Below are 19976 nucleotides of genomic sequence, written 5' to 3' on the forward strand. Positions count from 1 at the left end.
TCACCTCAAATCCTGACACTTGCCACCACAAGAAATTATTTCCAAAGTTTAGTGGTTCCTGTTCCACCACACCCTCCGTGACCTCTTTCTGAGGCATCTCGAGTTCCCAGTACATGTTTTGGCATGCCCCTGTTGGCTTGTATCTATCTATGTTGCAGTAGTCTTCAGAGAAATCAATCTGACTATGTTTTATTCAACACAGTCCATGCTCTATGTTGCTGGTTTTTCTGTGTAAAGTTTACTGAGTGAATGTCTCATATTACAGATATGATAGCTCACTTTATTCTACTGTGGTGATGAATTCCACTGAGTTGTACTGATTTATAACAAAAAGTCTACAAAGGGAAAGAAATCTACTCATCTGCTGATCATCGAAGCCTGATGCAATCAAAGGGGTTGATGACAAAAAGTTCAGATGGTCACAGGGCTTAGAAAGTGACATGTGCCAAAAGATGAAGAAAGCGCTGCGATATAAACAAGACAGTAAATAACTCTGAAATAGTGTTGATTCTGACCACAGGGTAATCCAAAAATTTGAATGGGAGAAAATTTCCCATCTTTTGTCCTTAACCGAACTTTTTACCTTCTTCAGGTGGGACACAGCAACCTACACTTTTTCCCAGATAACAGGACATGCTGAGAAGAGTGACTGTCAAACTTTGATGCACATTCAAACCCTCTGGAGAATTACTAACAAAGGGTTCCAGGTACCTGCTTTAATTAACGAGGCCCTGGGCCAGACAGAGTGAGGACCTAATTGATGATGAGCTTAGCGTCCTTTGCTACCTCCCTCTTTTCTGCAGGGGGCAGTATAGGCCCAACCGTTCAAGAGTGTGGGGTTCTGAACAAAGCGCAGACCTTGGAACTAGATAACCTCTGATTAGCTCCCAGCCCTGCTGATTTCTGAGTGTGTGACTTTGGGGGAGTTACTTCACATCATTGAGCTTCAGATTCCTTGTCTGAAATCTGCATGGTCAATGGTCAATAACTTTTACCTAGAAGGCCATTGTGAGAGCTGGATAAAGGAATGCATGTGAAAGACGGAACAACCACAAGGGAAGGAGGCGGCGGTTGAAAATGTGGCCTTTCTCCACTATGATAAAGCCAGATCATTTGCTTCCAAATCCCATCGCCTGTGTGGCTGTAGGCAAGTTCCTTAGTTATCTCTAGCCTCAATTTCTCCTTTATGAGAGACAAAAACAACACTTTACCTACATTAACTCTCAATCTTTACATGAACCCTGCTGTTTTTTCCTTTATTTCATAGTAAGCAAACTGAGGCCCAGAGGAGTTAAGTAACCAACTGTGGATCTCACGGAGGCCAGCTGGGTTGTGGATCCAGGTGCTCTGGTTGCAGAGCCACTTCTCCTAACCAGTGAGCCGCCTGCTCCGAAGACCACATGAGGCATGGCAAGCAGAGGGCCAAGCACATGGCAAATGCTCAGTAAATGTCTTCCAATATTTGAATAATTTCCTTTCACATTCCAAACGTGTATCCCTCTGTTTTATGATCCATTGCACCACACATGTCCAACTGCCACCGCCCAGATGCTGTTATTGTCCACGAAAATGAAAACTCTCTTGGGTGTATAAACTACAAACATATTTATACTAGAAGGGGAGCATTGTCTTACATTTTGTTTTTATTGCTTTCAGCACATTAGGAATACAATATACAGGCATACCTTGGAGATATTGCAGATTTGGTTCCAGACCACCGCAATAAAGCGAATGGCACAATAAAGCAAGTCAAACGAATTGTTTGGTTTCCCAGTGCATGTAAAAGTTATGTTTATACTATACTGTAATACTGTATACTATATTGCAGTCTATTAACTGTGCAAGAGCATTATGTCTAAAAAAATCTACATACTTTAATTAAAGAATATTTATTGCTAAAAAATGCTAACCATCATTTGAGCCTTCAGCAGGTCATGATCTTTTTGTTGGTGGAGGATCTTGTAAAATATCTGCACTAGAACAAAGCGCAATAAAAGGAGGTATGCCAGTATATTTATTAAGTAAACGTGAAAGGTTAGAGATCACCCCATACAAAAGGTAGAGATGAGTTACTTAATGGAGGGCTACATAGGAAACAGCCTGTTATAAATTCCCAGTAACTGAAATCTCTTTCTACCTGGAGCCTCCTGACCCTCTAAGGCACCTTACACACGTGCTGACAATTACTAACATATTAGGAACAAGACCAGTTTTATCGTCACAGGACATCAAAGTGTGAAGCAAAATTATTCAAAGAGAAGAAAGGAAGTCAGATATCAACTAGAGTTAAGGGCAATTATTATTGTGATTTGGGAGCTTTCCAGGGAGTCTGGAGAACTCAACGCAGGCTGGGGACGCAAGGCTTCTTATTCGAGTCAGGAATCAGGACATATTGGGAGATGCGTAGTTTGAAGATGGGGCAGAGTGTGAGATCTCGGGACACAAGTTCCCTGCAGCCGTAGGGCTCTTGATGAGGGACCCTGGAAAAGGACACTCGAGTTCCTGGGGAAGCTGCAGTGTCTCACAGAACAAAGGGTGATTGACACAAAACTATTTCCTATATTCCTATCTATATCTCTGCAATTACTTCCTAGTCCTTAACCACAATCTGATTTAAAATACCTGTAAAAGAAACATACTCCAGTACAATGCATTATTTATGAAATTATGCAATCCATTCCTATAGTTACTGTTCATACAAACCCATAGTTTTGCCAACACAGTCTAGATGTTTACATTCTTATATCGCAATGAATGCTTTATCCCCGCACAGCCATGTGGAGTGACAAACACATTTGCTTAATAAAATAAACAGTAAATGAATCAGCACTCTTAACCAAAAATAAAATAAGCACAAGATTTATACTACTGCAAGGAAATCTCCACAGAACAGTATTAGCTTTAATGTTTTCTTTTTCCTCTACTAAAATCCTACATTATATCAAAATGAAAGAAACACCTTAAACTTGAATCACATAGGTGCAGACTACATGACAATTCTGTTTTTCAGAGTGAGGCTACGGAGCCCCTTCTGTTTACCCCCACAGTGTCCATGTTGGCCTCAGGCTCCTCTTGAAGATGGATCTATAGCTATTAAAGAGCGTAATCGCCAAGTCCAGGACTGTTTTCAAAACTAACCCTTCCCAGGCAAAGCCGATTCTGACCACTGACTTTCGCTTTCTCTCTTGTGTTCATCCCCCAGAGGAGATGTTTCATTGAGTAAGCCCCAGTCAGTAAACACCCCCACACCTCATAGAAGAACAGGGAAAGAGTAACACCAACCTGAGCCAAAAGACTCATCTCTGGGAGAAAAAAAGCCTGAAGAAGTTTACTTCGATAGGGAGAGAGGACTGTTTACTTACATTGCTCGCAAGACTTTCCAACAGCTGGAGTCTTAGAACCCTACTGCGCACAGATGTGAAGCTTTCACTTGAAATCCCCCTCCCTTTGGCAGCAAGGAGTGCTCATAACTCTTTGGGGCTTCAGATTGATAAGTAATTTCCTGATTCGTTTCAAAAACCTTCTCCCAGGCCTTGAGCAGTGGCTGGGAGAGAGGGAGCACGCAAGACCCATGACGTGCAATGACGCCCTGGCCTACACAGACTTCCTAATGGTTTGATTGAGCCTGAAAGAAGTATTTGTTGACCACACGAACAAAAATAAATATCCTCCTTTATCTGTTGGCTCGCTCTCCGAATTGTATTCAGGAAACAGTGCAAAGAGTCTGGACAATATTTGTTTTAGAAGCGTGAAATTCAAGTTGAATGTCTTCTCATTTTTCTTGCCAGGGGAAATCAGGGCACCTTTGACTGGTTTTCAAAGCATGTTGTGATTGCTTTCTTCCCAGCCACTTTAGAGAATGTTCTTAGAGGCCATGCAGTTCAGCCTCTCCAGTTTACAGTGGAAGGAAATGAAGCCCAGAGCTTACAAGCCTTGACCAGAATCACATAGCTGGTTAGTGCAAGAATTGGAACCAAATATCCTCCTGGCTGTCTGTTCCCTACAGGGATGTGAAGATTGACACAAAGATTTGAGATCTGGTTCTTGGTGTTTAGGCTACATGTCACTGGATGAGATTTTTAATATTTCTAAGTCTCACAGCTGCAAAAGGAGAATCATAATTGCCATCCTTGTTTGGTCATACAGTATGGTGATCTCTGTGAATGAGCTTCATCAAGGATCAAAACAAGTAAACCATATGATGTAATTTTGTCAACACAGCCCAATTTACATGCTTCTCTTCTCCTTTCCATTCTCATATTCCATTTGATATTGTTTTCTGTGCTGGAAGAAGCCATCCAGTGACTTTTGGGGGAGAAGGAGAATATTGGTCAGGGAAGGGATGGGACCTGGAGAAAACCTTTGACCTTGGAAGACCAGGTCAAGATCAGATGAAAAGGTAGAGCATGTTTTGACATTTGCCATAGAAAGGACACCAGGTCTGGAACCAGAGAGCTTGGCCGCTGCCTCTAATATCTACCAGCTAAGGGAACCCCATTTAAACATTCCAAACCACAGTTTCCTCCTGGGGATATAATCCACGTCATGCTGTGTCATGCTCCTTTTGCTGTGGTGAGGACCAAATGAAGTCTTCATTGAGAGAGGGCTTACCCACATTTGCAGGCTTTGACATTGTAAAGTAGTATCTTCCAGCATCCAGCACAGCATTTCCACAGGAAACATTGTTGATGGATGATACCACTACCACTTCTTTTTTTCATCGGTGGCATCAGCTCAGACCCCTTAGTGCCAGGGACCTTGGCCTTTTTTCCCCATTTCACCTTCCTTCCCTTGTTATCCCATCTCTTGGCGCTCATCTCCCCATGCTGACCACTACTAGTTTTCTTTCTTAGAGTCTAAGTCTCCTTCCGTTTCTCATGAAACAGTCAGAAAGAAAAAAAGGAGAAAACATTTTGCTCAACCACATAGAAAAGCATCTGTAGCATTCTGACACAGATGAGGCTGTCTTTATCCTGGAAGTAGTCACAACCCACCACCAAGGGAATTGAGATCAGCCTCACTTTTGAAAACACTTAAGCCCCAAATCCAGCTTGTGTTTGATTATTCCACTCACTTTCTTTGTCCTTTCATAAACTCATTGTTTAAATGTCCTTGCAGTTAAGATTTGTACTCTCTCATCTGTAAGAGCAACTTTCTAGTTGAGCCTTGTCTTAGGCTGCTAGGGCTGCCATAACAAAATATCAAAGATTAGTAGCTTAAACAACAGAAATATTTTTTCACAGTTCTTGAGAGTAAAAGTCTGAGATCAGAGGGCCAGCATGGTCACTAGAATCCTAGTGACAGCCCTTTCCTTGACTTGTAGACGGACGCCCCTGGCTGTGTCGCCACACGGTGAAGAGAGGGAGAGAGCTCTCCCTTTCTCTCTTCCTCTCCTGACAAGACTACAGTCCTATTGGATCAGGGCACCACCCTTATGACCTCATTTAACCTTAATTACCTGCTAAAGACCACATATTCAGATACAGTCATGGTGACCCTATATGTTAGGGATTCAACATATGGATTTTGGGGGGACACGATTCAGTCCATGGCAAACCCGGAAAAATGAGAAAAGAGAGCTAATGTTTACCGAGTACTTACTGGGTATAAAGCCCTACTTGTTCCTTTTCTCATTAAATCTTCATAACAACTTTGAGAGGTTGCTATTGACTTTTCCAAGTTCCCAAAGCTAATAAGTGGCAGTGTCTAAATATAAACTGTGATAACCAGAACCATGCTCTTTCCATGACACAGTCTGCCTCCTCCTCTCCCTCTGTCCTAGATTCTGAGCCATGAACCTCGACGTTTCCTTCCTGCTAATTCCCAGCTCGGTTGCCTTACATCAGGACGTTGTTACCCAGAGCATTATGAGAAGGGAAAAGGATTAGAGGGAAGCTCTGTGGTTTCCCTCTGGGTCCCCACTGAGTTTAGGCTGACAGCTGTGGAGAGTCAGCTCACCATGTCCTCTCCCTGCTTTCCTCCTAGACTCTTAACGTTAAGCCCCCCTCACCAGTTCAAATTTAACTCATGTTCCTTCCTCAGTGAAGCTTCTTTGCCCCACGTGCCCTCGCTCTCCATTGCTCTCTCTTATCCTATACTCTACCAGCCCTTCATACATATTTTTCTTCTGTAAAACTTCATAAATGCTGCTTCATAGCTGTAGTAGCTGTTACAGTATTTACATATTTCTAAGATCATTGGCATGATGTTTGCCTTCCTCATTGGTTTTTAAGCTCCTTGAGGGCAGGGATGTTTTGACCACTGATGTACCTCCAGCCATTAGACCACTAACATGAGAACCTACAGGGAAGGAAGCGGGGAGAGGGAAAAGGTGAATCAGGGAAAATAAATAGTAGCAGAAAGGAGCCCCAAGACTCATTTGCGGTAGTGTGACTGGCAAACATATGCCCAAGAGCTCAGTCTCAGGGGTCTCTTTATTAAGTCCCCTGTTTACCACTGAATTTATTCTTCTTTCTATTTTGCATAAGAGTACTAGATTTGGCTAATCAAGGATGAAGTTCCTGGAATAAGTAGAGGCAGCTGAGGAACAGATCTTGGGTCACATCTGCTGGCCTGCTGGTCAACCCCTGGACTCCTGCAAGGGCAGCACAGCGTGGCCATGGGGCTGTCTGTTCACATCCCATCAGCCTCAGTCTCTTTCAGGAAAGAGATGAAGCAAGACTCTGATGGAACAAGATGTATGGAGGTTGAGGGCCTGCCAGGAGGAATTCTTACCAGGGAAAGACATTCTCAGCTAAAGGAACCACACGTGCAAAGACATGGAAAGACAGTCTGTTGTGTTTGGAGAACTACAAGGAACACAATCTTGTTGGTGGGTTGCAAGTAAATGTGATAATATACATGAAAATGCTAGAGAAGTATTAAATGTTTTCATTATTATCTATTTCTTAGCATTGTTTGGCTGGCCAATGAGTTCATGTGGAATTGTTTTATAAACTGGAAAAATCCTAAGAAAATTTGCTTATTATAAATTCTTTTGGGCGAAGATAGCTAGAATATTAGATGAAAGAACTATGCTGGGAAATTGAATTATTTGTAAATTTTTCTTATGTATAAACTAAAAATTTTGATTAATTTCCTTCTTCCAATCCCTTTTTCACAGGCTAGGTTATAAATTGATAGTATCTGTCAAATATCAGTGAGCTGGGATATATGTTTATAGCTCAGCATTGTCCCTTGACCTTTCTACTCTCTCTCTTATAGGTCAGGGATTGGAAGCCTGGAACTACATTTCCCAGAGCCCCTCGTAGTCAGGGTCCCCTGTTAGAGTCAACCAATGGCACTCACAGGGATGTGAAGGGCAGAAAAGAATGACAGGACATTCTTTAGTGGCAATTGCAGTCAGAATGAGGACAGTCAAGTGATGCGAGAATTGCAGGAGCTTCAGGGTGAGATCCTGGAATCACAAACTCTAGTGTGACTTCCCAGCAAGCCTGCACTTCTAAGTTTCCAGCAAAACAGTGTGAGTTTTCTCCAACTGTTGGTTCCATAGCCCCCTTTAAAAAAAAACTTTTTTACTTAGAAATAATTATATACTCACAGGAAGTTGCAAAAAACACCCCAAATGAAACAAAAAGCCAGCTTCCCTCAATGGTGACATCTTATATCACTGTAATATGATATCAAAACTAAAAACTGACATCGGCACAATAGTATTAAGTAGATTACAGAACACATTCACCAGTTTTTGCGTGGCTTCATTTGCCTGTTGTGTAGTTCAATGCAATTTGATCCCACGTATAGGTTCTCCATATTTCTTTCAACGGTTATTTAAGGCTTTGATTCCTCATCTTAAATCCGTTCCTAGAGTGATTTTCATTTTCCTAACTCAATTCTGACTGATATGATTGATAATTTCCTGGTGTTATCTCCCATTTGAAACCTTGCAGTCAAGTTTTGTTACTTACATTCTATTATGTTCATTCATTTAATTAAAATATTGCTCATTGATATTTTTCCTGTTTTTATCTATTGTCTTTGTCACATTGCATATAAATTACTGCAACAGATTTTTACGTATTTGTTGAGCTTTTAGTTGTTACATTCTCAAAGTCATCCTTAACCTGGTGGGTCAAAAATGTAATACTATTTTAATCATTCCTAAATGATGGTAAAATAATTTACATGTGATAAGACAGGAAACAAAAAATAAGAGGAATAGGAATTAGATTGGAGGAAGCAAAGTTAGAGTTATTGACAGATAGCACAAATGTATACCTAAACAATGCAAGCAAATTTTAAAAGGCTATTAAAAATAATGTATGTTCAATATGGTTGCCAGATAAAAAAAATACACTAAAAATAGCTTTCTAATATACCAAAAATAATCAGAGAATAGAATGTTAAAAATCATCTAAAATCCTTGTGATAGCAAAATTATGTTGGCTTTTCTGCAGAGCAAGGGGAGACTAGTCTCTTCCTAACTTTGGGTGGTGTTTTCTCACTTCGGCCCTTAATCAACCTAGCCTGCAGAAGGACTCACAAAATCTTGGTAAAACATATCTTTTTTCCATTCTGATTTTTACCTCTGACTTGCCACAGTGATAAAAATTTGGTCTGGGGGAAGCCAGCTTAGAAACAAACACTAGGACATGTCCTTTCCTTTGTCCCTTCCCAGTAAGACATAGTTCCAAAAGTTCTGCAGTCTGCAGAGATGCCCTCTGGCTCAATTTAACTTTTTTTTTTTTTTAACTTTATTTCCCTAAGGTAAGGTAATATCCTGAAATCACATAGTTCAGAAGGTGATTGTGGCATTACATCCCCCATTTATTTAGCTTTCACAGAATAAATGAACTGTCTGCCCTGCAGGACTATGCAAGTCTTCCCTCTCTCTACTAATGGACTAAGAAGAGAATCCTGGCTAACATTTGTTATGGGCTAGCACCATTCATTGATTTTTTCTAAGCATTGTCTCAATTAATCCTCACAACCATATGGGTAGAAAATTGAAGTCACTTATTCAAAATCTCAAGGCTGTCAAAAGGTAAAATCAAGATAAGAACCAAGCCTTTCCTCAATGCCACCATAGTATACTGCTTTTCTTGTGGGTGACAATACTTTCCTTCCTACAAAGGTTTAAAAAACATTAGGGTCTGAGCGTCAGCATGAGTCCTCTGGACACTGCTATGCATGAGCATTAATAAGCTGCATTGGCTGCATCAGCTTAGTTTATCTAATTTAAAAAGTCAATTTCTAGGAACATACTAGGTAAATAAATGGCACAGGTGGTACTATGTAATGACAAAAATTGTGGAAATGATGTGAATGCTGATCTTTGGAAAACTCAAATGTAGTGGAAGTCCCAAGTATATGACCCTGACTTGTGGATGGAAACTTTGTCATGAGACAGCATTTGGATTTACCTTCAAGGTGGAGTTAATTCTTTAGAACTTTAGCACTTTAATAATGGCAAACAAAATTCGCATCACTCTTAAAAGTATAATTCAGAAGACTCTGTTTTCCCCAATGATAGCTCTCCTTTGAAGACTAGAAATTGCTTTCTTTCTAATTTTATTTTAAGATTTGATTGAAAACATTCAAATGCAGGCCTGGCTTCAAAGCATAGCTTGTACCCAAGAAGGATTTCCTGGTTTACATTGCTTAATTAATGATAATATTGATTCAAAAGAAGAAAGAGATCCTAAATCTCAGGAATTTCCCTTATTAGTAAATGAAACCCTTATGTAAACAGTTAAACCACAATGTCCCTCCAAAGAACTCAATCTCAAGCCCTTCCAATATCCAATGTTCTCATTTGACAATCATCACCATATTTTTTGCTTTTCTTCCCCTCCCTTTTTTCATTCTTCATGCTTAGCATCATGACCATGCTGTCTCAGCAAACCCACAGCGATAGCACCTACACTTCTTGTCCTAATCAACAGCTAAGTTTTCTCTTACTTGGTGGATTATCCAGGATACATGCATTTACTGAGGCTGGCTTGTTTTAGTCGAACAACACATACCAGCTCCTTTGAAGATTGCAAACACAATCTAAGTCACATGTTATTTGAAAGGTAAATATGTTGCCAAACAAAAAGTGAAAGAGAAAGAAGAAAATAAGAGAGAGAAGGAAGGAAGATCAGAAGGAAGGTAAGAAGGAAGGAAGGAAGCAAGGAAGGAAGAAAGCAAGGAAGGAAGGGAGGGAGGGAGGGAGAGGAGGAGAGAAGGGGGGTGAAAGATGAAAAGAGAGAAAGAAAGACAGTGAAACAAAAACAAAGAAAGTAGAGGGAAAGGCAAAGCCAAGGGACAGATCCTGTAACTCAACATGAAACAGACGTGGTCTATGCATTTTTTTCTATGGGACTCTATAGAGTTTTGGCTATACCATATCACATCACTTTTCTATTGATGCAGTAACTAATAAACTGACTTAACAAGACCTCAACTGCAGCTAAGATTTACACTTATAAGTGTCATCTTTGGGTAGGGTGAACAGCTGTCCTGGTTTGCCTGGGTCTGAAGAGATTCCCCAGATGTGGGGCTTTTCATTTCAAAATCAGGATAGTCCAGACAAACCAAGATGATTTGCCTGGGACTGAGGAGTTCTGCAGGGCATGAGACTTACAGCACCAACATCAGGAAAGTCCTGGGCAGATTGAGAAAAACTCTTCACCTTATCCTTGGGTGAAACAGTAAATCTTATTTCTTATGTCCTTTGAGTATTGTGTAGGAAACTCTTCAGCTAATTTTAACCATCTTTTGTGTGGCAGGATCTGTGTTTAAGTGTTGTACACGCTATAGTGAACACCTTTTTTTCCGCCTGCCTAGCACCCCGACATTCTTTGGGTAACTCCTTCCCTATCTTATGTGGTTCTAACTGGTCTATCATGTTTAGTTCCCTTCACTCCTGCTGCCTCCCCTGAGGCGAGAAAGTCAACCAGGCTGAGCCAAGCATAGTAGGCCATATGACATATCTGCAAATGGTGGGTACTTGAGGGGTGAGCATGTAACCCAAAAAGACAGACTTTGGGAAAGAGAAGTCCCTTTTGCTTCTAATGAAGACTATCATTGGCCCTCCTGTCCATCGCATGACAAAGTCAACAGACACAGAAGGAAGTGAGGCAGCAGAGAAAGAGAAAGTGAGAGAGAGGATCCAGAGCATCATTTGAGGCCCTAGATCCTGCCATGCATGATGCTAACACCGTTCCTAGACTGACTGATTACATGAGCTAATGCATTCCCTTTTTTCTTAAGCTAGCTTGAGTTGAGTGCCTGTCATGTGCAGCAAGAGAGTTCTGACTAGTAGATATACCTGGATTTATTCTCCTATTCTGGACTCAGTTCTGTGAAACAGATGTAGGTTAAACCATATGCAATTGCCAATATTTGACTTATTTTAACTACAAATATGGCAATTTCACTTGGTTCAACTTAAGTATTATTTCCACTTTACAGATAAGGAAAAAACTCAATGGTGGTAAGTAGTATGCCTAATGTTGCACATTTATTAGATAGCAGACCTCGGATTCAAATCAAGGCCCGTTTGATTCTAAGGTACACAAATACATTTCCAATTTTTTGTGCTGCCTGAAAAAAAGAAACCTCTTGAGAGCTACCATTTGCTATCTAACAACTGCCTTGAAAAAAACACTAAGTCGTGGCTTGCATCCTATGTATGGACTTACATAAGGTACCAGACATCTGCTTATTGCTTCCAATATTCCTGTTTCACTGGGTGTTTCATGGAGGGAAGTCAGATACATGAGTGTGTAAAGCAAGATGGAAAACTTCATGCTACCCTGGTGTGTATTTACATTTTTGTCAGGATAAAGCTCCAGGAGATCGTACATCAGATTTCCAAATTTACTCCAGCTTTGGTTTGCACTGACAATCGAGATGTAATTTTTCCTCACAAAGGAGAGATTCTTTACCCATTCTACTCTCTGTACAAAGAGGTTGTTTAATTGTTTCCCATAACTCAAATCCAACATGTTTTTAATGCAGCTGTGTCCGTGAGATAAGCATTATGGGTATTTTCTTTTATTGTTGGCATTCAGTGTGCTTGCCCACTGATTCAACAGAATGATGCTTGCCCAGAAAACATTTCTTTTCCATGGTGGCATTCTATACACGCTCTAAAACCCTTAGAGTATGCTTGGAGAAGTTTGTGTGTCATTTTTTAGATTCATTATACGTGAGCTTATTACAATTCAGGATTGTCTGTTAATTTTAACAAATGCTAGAGAAACAATGTGTCTTGTTACAGCATGGATACCATTCTATAGTAAATATTTTTGGCATTATCCAGGGAGTATCTCTTTTCCATTAATTTCCCTCCCCCACTATGTGGTGACAGGCTGTAGTGATCAGCTCTTGCAGCTGTAATGTACAGCATAATAAACAACTCCCAAATTTCAGTGGCTTTTAACAACTATCATTTATTTTATTCTTGCCATGGAAGGGTATGAAACTTGCCCACAATCACACAGCCAGCAAATGGTGAGGTTCAGATTCATTCATTCAACACATATCATTGAGTTCCTACTAAGTGCCAAGCACTATGAAGAAGCTGATAAAAACCAAACCAAACCAGGAACATAGCAAGCAGGCAAGATTTGACATGATCTAATAAAGTCAATGGTGCTATGCTTGCCAGGCATTGGGAGGATATGGATACACTGCCCAGAACAGTAGCCATAGTTGGATCATAACAAGATTAATTAGACAATGCAAATATAAAGACATTCCAAGTGAAGACTGGTGTTGCATCTCTAATTTCATTTGAGAGACAGGATAAAGAGAAGGGAAACATTTGAAACCATTTTTGAGTGTCTATTCTGTGCCAGGCATTATTACATGAGAAAAAGCGACATAGTGATCTTCTGAGAAAAGTGGATGTCATTTCACACTTTACATCTCCCTGGATATCACTTTCTTTATGTCTAATGCAGGCCTAGTGTCCTCTCTTTCTTAGCATTGTCTTAGATTGTGCCTAACACCTTGCAGGCCCTCAATGAATGGTAGTTCTCGTAGTGACTCTGTTAGTTGCTTTGCAATATGCATATGGCCCTACTTTCTTACTAACAGAGGGCTCAATTGTTTAGGGAGGCAATGGGACTGGGCAAATACCCAGCTTCCCAGACTCCCTGTGGCCATGTGATCCATCCAGTAGGGACAATGATATGTAAGAAGAGTTTGATGGAAGGGGTTGCTGGGAAACTTCCTGAAGGGGAAAGACAGCTGGTGTCACCTGTCTAGATTTTGTTCTTTGTATTTTGCCACTCACCCAGAGTGCGGCCATGACACTGAGGAGGAGTAGACACCTTGTGATAATGATAAAGAGAGCCACATACCAAGATGGAAGAGCAGAAAGACAGAAGGCACCCTGGTCTCACGATATTGTGAAGCCATCCTACCAACACTTGACGGCATGTCTCCAAATTAACTTTTTAGATGAGAAACATAAATCCCTTTTTGGCTAGGCCAAAAGTTGAGTTTCTGTTCCATGAAGTCAAACACATTCCCTAACTGACACAGCTCTACTCCACATTTCCATTCTATTCTCAATATGGAATACTTTCAGATTTGTGTATAATAATTCATTGTTTCAAAATATTGGCTTCTTTTTGAACAAACTTTCTGGAATAGTCCAGTTTTCTTTCTAGATTAGGCATTATTTGGCTACAATCTAACAAAATTCTGCTTGAAATAAAATACCAACTAAACATGTCTTTTTTTTTTTTTTAAACCAACCATCAAACACACAATCATTGTAGCCTACAGAAACAGCTCCAACGTTGCTCAATGACTGTGCTGAGCTCAATTTTGCCAGGCATGGCAACATCAGAGAAAACAGAAAAATCAAAGCTTAAAATAAAAAAGAAAATCCAACAGAAGTGTTGCAGGCAAAGAATTAATGAGGCTTCTTATAAGGTTTGCATTCTTTAATCCTATAACTTCAGCAGTGAAATTTGCTAGCAAAAAGCACAAAATTTCAAGGCAGAGAACCCGGGTTCACATTCTCATTGAGTCAGTTATAGCTGCATGTTTTAGGATTTAGTTTTCCACACTGCTAAATCATGATGATGATGATGATGATGATGATGATGATGATGATGTCTATTTACAGAGTTGATATAGACAGTAAGTAAGATGATGCACGTGAAAGGGATCTGTAAACAATAAAATCTTCTGCAAGCTTTCATTGCTATTGAGAGGTGAAAAGCTATGTCACGTGTGAAATAGCCAAGTTTGTCCTGTTGCCATCTGGCACTGATGCATGGTCTAGAGGTGTGAAACTGAGATGCTGAAGGATATGCAGACTGTAAATTCTCTGTCGAAGGTTGGCAATGACAGTCTTTCATGGTTATAATTGAGAGTTTCTTGCAAACATAGGTACCGATCATTAATAGGGGTGGGGGGGGGGAAAGGAAGAAAACTTTCATTTTTTGAGACTCATTATGACACTTCGGTGTTTTACAGATATGATCTCCTTTAGTTAATTGGAGACGTGAAACTGCATGTACCGTCCTCTGAGGGCAGAGCTTTTACATTTTCATAAGCAGAGTTATCCTGGACACACAATTAGTGGAATGGCATGGCTCAGGGACAAGGATCAGCAATGGCTGCTCAGATAGGGGACGTCCTGGCTGGTCCAGTCTGTGGGGAGGGGTCTGGGATCTGAAGTTGGCTTGTTAGTCACTCACAGGATGAGTCTTGATCTAAGTTTCAGGAGACTTAGCCCTGTTTATCTGGACGGAAAGAAAGGAAAGGAATTTCCTAGCCATTGAGGACCTCCTAAATCAGCTCTTGATACACATACCTCTTAGGCAATAATGAGTGCAAACATTTCACTGTGTGGCCTGCACTGTGCTAACACTTTAACTCATTATGAACTCATTAGTCTACACAACAGTGCTATGAGGTAGGTACTATAATTATCCTTGTTTTACAGATGAGAAGACTGAGGACCAGAGAGGTTAAGTGACTTGCCAAAGTCATTCAGTTGGATTGTAATCGAGGCAGCCTGGCCTCTGGCCTCTGCATTCATGAAGATGCTATTTTATCCCTTGAGAGGAGAAATAAAGCAGAGCACATGTCAAAGAGGCGGGCAGTGAATCTTGAGGACTCAGCTCCTTATGACACTCTGAGGAGTTCATGTGTTTTCTTCATGGAAGAAAGGCTGAAGAATTGCTCTGAGATCCTTTCAGCAAATTAAAATGTAACCATCTACCCATAAATAGCAATGTCTCTCTTTATCCTAATGTGAGATTTAAGGATCTGGGAAGACATCTGGAATTTATTTATGCCATTTGAGTTTTGAAATTCAATATTAGATTCTTATAAGGAAAGAAATGAAGAAGTCAGAGTAGACTATATCAGCACCAGCTGACTACACAGGGCATGTGTTTGCAAACTGGGCTTTAATGTCTGCTTAAAATATTACTCCAAAAACCCTGGACCATTCCTTCAAAAGGGAAAAATACATTTTTGGAATCATTTTGGCCCTCTTTATATATGTCAGTGGAAAAGACTGTATCTCAGGGTTTTCTTCTCCCCCAGATAATGTTGTAAACAGTGTAATGGACTAACTTGCCTATGCTTAGATTAAATATGGTACAAAGATACGTAGAAAAATATCACATTGATCATCCCGGATTTTCATTCTGGTCTTGGGGAGATAGCATGGACTTTAGAGACAGACTGCTTGGACTGGTTTTGCCATTTTATTAGTTGGGTAATTTTGGACAATCTCCCCAAACCAGTTTCTAAACCTAGAGGATATCTCAAGCAGAAAATGTGAGGCGGAAATCAGTGATACAAATTGGGGGAATTTTATTTAGTTCATTATGACCGATGTGGAAAGAGCTCAGGAGACCTGTTAGGAGATGAGACCTAAGAGGTAAGATCATAAAAAGGCTTGTGACCCAAGCCAGGGTGTTTGGACTCTTTTCTGAAAGCAATAGGAAACTACCAAGAAGTTGTTTTAATTCTAATTTTTTTTTTTTTTTTGCTGAGGAAGACTAGGCCTGAGCTAATATCTGTGGCAAACTTCCTCTATTTTGTATGTGGGTCACTGCCACCACAGCATGGCTGATGTGGTGCAGGTTCGCACTTGGGATCTGAACCCACAAACCTGGGCCACCAAAGTGAGTGTGCTGAACCTGACCACAATGCCACGGGGCCGGCCCCTAATTTTGATTTTTTAAAACACTGAACAGAATTGTTTTCCCTTATTGTGAATGTAATAGCTTATTGTAGAAAAAGTAAAGAAGAAGAGAAACACTTTAAATTGAATCAACCTTAGACAGCTACCGTTTATCTCTTGGGAATGTTTTTCTCTATTTTTAAATAAACAGATGTTTTAATAAAAATGTAATCAGATTATACCCACTCTTATATAGTTTTCTTTTCTATTGCAGTTATATGAATCCTTATGTAAATCACTGTAGATTTGTTCACACTGTCATTTTAATGGCTACATAGTATTTAATGGTTGTACGAATGTGCCGTAATTTCTTTAACGTTAGTCTATTTTGGGATGTTTAGAATATCTAGATTGTTTCCGTATGTTGCAATAATAAAAAATCCTGTAATAAACATCCTCATGACTAAATTTAAGCACATTCCCATGATTCTTTCCTTAGAATAAATTTTAAGACATGGAAGGATATGCTTATTTTAAAGAGTTTCATATATATTGCCAAATTACTCCTCAGTAAAGTTGTACAAATTAATTGTCTTACCAGCAGGGTTTAAGGCTACCTGTTTTATTCTAGAGCCTAAGCAGGAGATGGTAGTTAATTTCTGACAGATTAGAATGTGTTCCAAGAAAGAGACAAAGATGTTGAAATTGGGGAAATTATGAGGGCCTGGGACGTCAAAGGTGGGAAATTGCCATCTTGGAAGAAGGAACTGGTAGTGTCTTCAAATATTTGAGAGACCTCACGTGGAAGGAGGGCTGACCTTGTTCTGTGTAGTTCCCAAGGACAGAATTAGGATCAATTAGCAAAAGTTCCAGAAAGAGAGTCTACCCTAACAGGAAGAAGATTTTCTATCAATTTAATGCTAAAATATGCAAGTGGCTGATGTAATCTCTTGGAAAAATGTTTCAGGAATAATTCCATTTGGGGCATACGTTTTTTCAAAGAAAAAAACCAAACTGTGAAGGAATATTTTATTTTCTTTTGACAACCATGGTATCCTCTGGGCGTATAGGTCTTAAATATAAATCGAGCTGATCTCACTTGACCGGAGCCCTGCCAGGCTGAGTTTAAGTGCAAATGTTACGTCTGATATAAAAGTGTGTGAATGACTTCTAGGTACAGTCAAGATTCATTATTCACAGATTCTGTATTTGTGAACTCACCTAGTTGTGGAAATTTATCTGTAACCCCAAAATCAATACTCATGATGCTATCATGGTCATTTCTAGACATGCACAGAGCAGTGAAAAATTGGAGTCGCCAGATGTGAATGTACGTTCCCAGCTGAGGTCAAACAAGGTCACACTGTGCTTTCTTCTTTCAGCTCTCATACTGTAAACAAAGATCCTTTTTGCAGTCTGTTTAGTGCCATGTTTTTTGCGCTTTTTGGTTTTTGTTGGTGATTTTGCTGTTTAAAATGATCCCCAAGCATAGAAGTGCTGTCCAAGAGCAAAAAGACTGTGATGTGCCTGATGGAGAAAATATGTGTGTTAGATAGGCTTCGTTCAGGCATGAGTTATAGTGCTGTTGGCCATGAGTTCGGTGTTAATGAATCACCAATATGCACTAAATGAAGTGTCTTTAAACAGAAACACATGTAAAGCAAGGTTATATGTTGATCAATTACCGAAAATGCTGTGACCAGAGGCTTGCAGGACCCTAAGCTTGTATTTCTCCTAGGAGCAATGGTTCAGTGTTTGCTAATTTAGTCTTTGGAATGACTTTATAAAGACTATATCTATGTGAATAGCAGGAATTGACTGTATGTGTTTTTAAAGCACTAATGGATTACTTTTGCCCATAAAACCCAATTTCCAAGTGCCTGTCACCCGCCCCAATCCCAAAGTCCTGGCTAGTCAGAGGATGGCTGACTGTCCAAGGGGAGATCCCTGAAGGCATTTTCTGTCGACTGGACCATTGCTGTTACTCCTGCCAGACGCCTGATGGAGGAGGCCAAACCCAAGCAGTGAAGATTCTGCAGGCTTCAGGGACCAGCCCATGTCCAACCACATTGCCCTGTCCTGTGATGAGTCACTTGAATGTCATATATCCTCTAAGAGTCAGGGCCTGTGTCTTTATCATATTTATCCACCTTAACACAGAGCACAGTTTCAAGTGGCATGAAAACCATTCTAGATGGTGAGGTGCAGATACAAGAGACAAACCTTAACTGAGCCCTAAAAAACAGCTGTTGTCATTTATTGAACCCTATGGAGAACTGAGAACTGGATGAAGTGCTTTGGTCAAAGCTGTTGGGCCAATCTCCCACCCACCAGACCTCCATGCAGACCAGCAACCAAAGGGTTAATGTTGTCACAGCAGGGGGACTTCCTTCTCCTGCTCAAGCCTCCTTCTGATTGGTGAGGCCCTGGGCACTGGATCTCAGTGAACCTCTACCACTGATCTCTGCAGTTGTCCTGTGACCACATTTCTTTGATGAGGAAAGTAAGCTTTAGAGAAGGTGTGGACCTTGTTTAAACACAACTAGCAAGTGGCAGAACTGGGGTTCGAGCATAACAGCTTCAAGCTACCAGTCCATGTTTGCAAACTGGCAGCCAAATTTGGTCCACTGCTCTGTTTGGAGTTTAACAAATGATCTGAGTTAGTCGCTATTATTTAAAAATTAGGAGATAAATTGAGTGGGGCTGTGTAGCTGGTACCATCTTTGGGTAGGGCATGCAGGCTCTAATTTCTCAGGTCTTGACCCAACCCACTGTGTTGTTTGCGTCTCCTTCCCGGCCCTGTAGACATTGATCTATGACTCTGCTCACTGCTGTGTCAGTTCCTTACTTTGAGTATGATGCTGTCATCTAAATTACTTCATCTGGTCTTCATGTTTTTGTTACTACTCTGCAGTGAATGAATTTGCCCAATATCAAATGGCTAAGTGAACTGAGATTCAGTCCTAGTTCTTTAGTCTCTTCTCCCAGTCTTCTTGAATTTTTACAACCCGTAACAGCATGGACCTGTTACCCCCACAAAAGCAAATCCTGGCTAGGATATTCCTCATGCATTGATCTCTGGAGATTGCTTCGATAAAAGCAAGAGTCCAGTGATACAGTGTGTGTACCTGAGCAGGGGTGAGGTGAGGTGAGGTGATGCCACTATGGAAAATCGTTCTTTGAGCGTTAACAACGTTCAAGGGAGCCCTTCACATTCTGACATTTCTGCTTTGGGTCCTATAATTTAAATTGGTGTCCTACAGCATTGGGAAGAATTCTTTAATAGGCAAGCACATTTTTTGCCCCAGTGGCTTTCTCCTCAGGTGAACACTCTTCCTAAGGTCCTGCTTTGTAAGGTCAACACTCATGTAGTGTGGGGCCTCCTTCTTTAGTGGGTATTCTTTGCTGGAAGAGTTCCTAGAATTCACTCATTGTTAGGATGACATTTCTATGTCAAAGGACACTGGGTTTAGATCATTCCCCGTGAGCCCATTAGGCAGAGCACAAACAGCCTGAAGATGCCTGCTTCGACTGAAAGGAATGTAGCAGAGCCCAAATGGCACGCAGAGCCTCCAAACAGCCACAGCCCTGAGTGTCACAGAATTCTTCTGATGAGAGTCCCCATCTGGTCTCCCCCACTTCCAGTCCCTCCCCCACTCCATGGCCAGCTTAACCTTCTAAAACTCTGCTCCCCACATGTCTTCCTCTCTCAAAAGCCTTTGATGAGTTCCTGGTTCCTTTAGAATAAAGTCAAAATTACCTGTGCTGTATTCTAAGTCCTTCACCAGTTTGAACCTTTATCTAACTTTTATGTCACTACTTTCTTTCCAGAACATTCTTCTCTGATCAAGCAGGGCTACTTGGC

At 40.6% G+C, this 19976-nt stretch overlaps 1 protein-coding gene across 4 annotated transcripts in view; it reads right to left on the reverse strand.

The window, feature by feature from the left end:
- Positions 1-19976, reverse strand: part of C1QTNF7 (C1q and TNF related 7) — a 103464-nt gene that overhangs the window by 67311 nt on the left and 16177 nt on the right. Inside the window, exon 1 of one of the 4 annotated variants that reach the window (XM_046657223.1) lies at positions 3363-3529. The exons of the other annotated variants lie outside the window; for them this stretch is intronic. The gene's annotated coding sequence lies outside the window, so the exon portion shown is untranslated. Of the gene's footprint in view, positions 1-3362; positions 3530-19976 lie in introns of those variants that run through there. 4 annotated transcript variants of the gene reach the window in all.

Source organism: Equus quagga, chromosome 3 (assembly GCF_021613505.1).
Source record: "Equus quagga isolate Etosha38 chromosome 3, UCLA_HA_Equagga_1.0, whole genome shotgun sequence".
NCBI classification, from domain to species: Eukaryota; Metazoa; Chordata; class Mammalia; order Perissodactyla; family Equidae; genus Equus; species Equus quagga.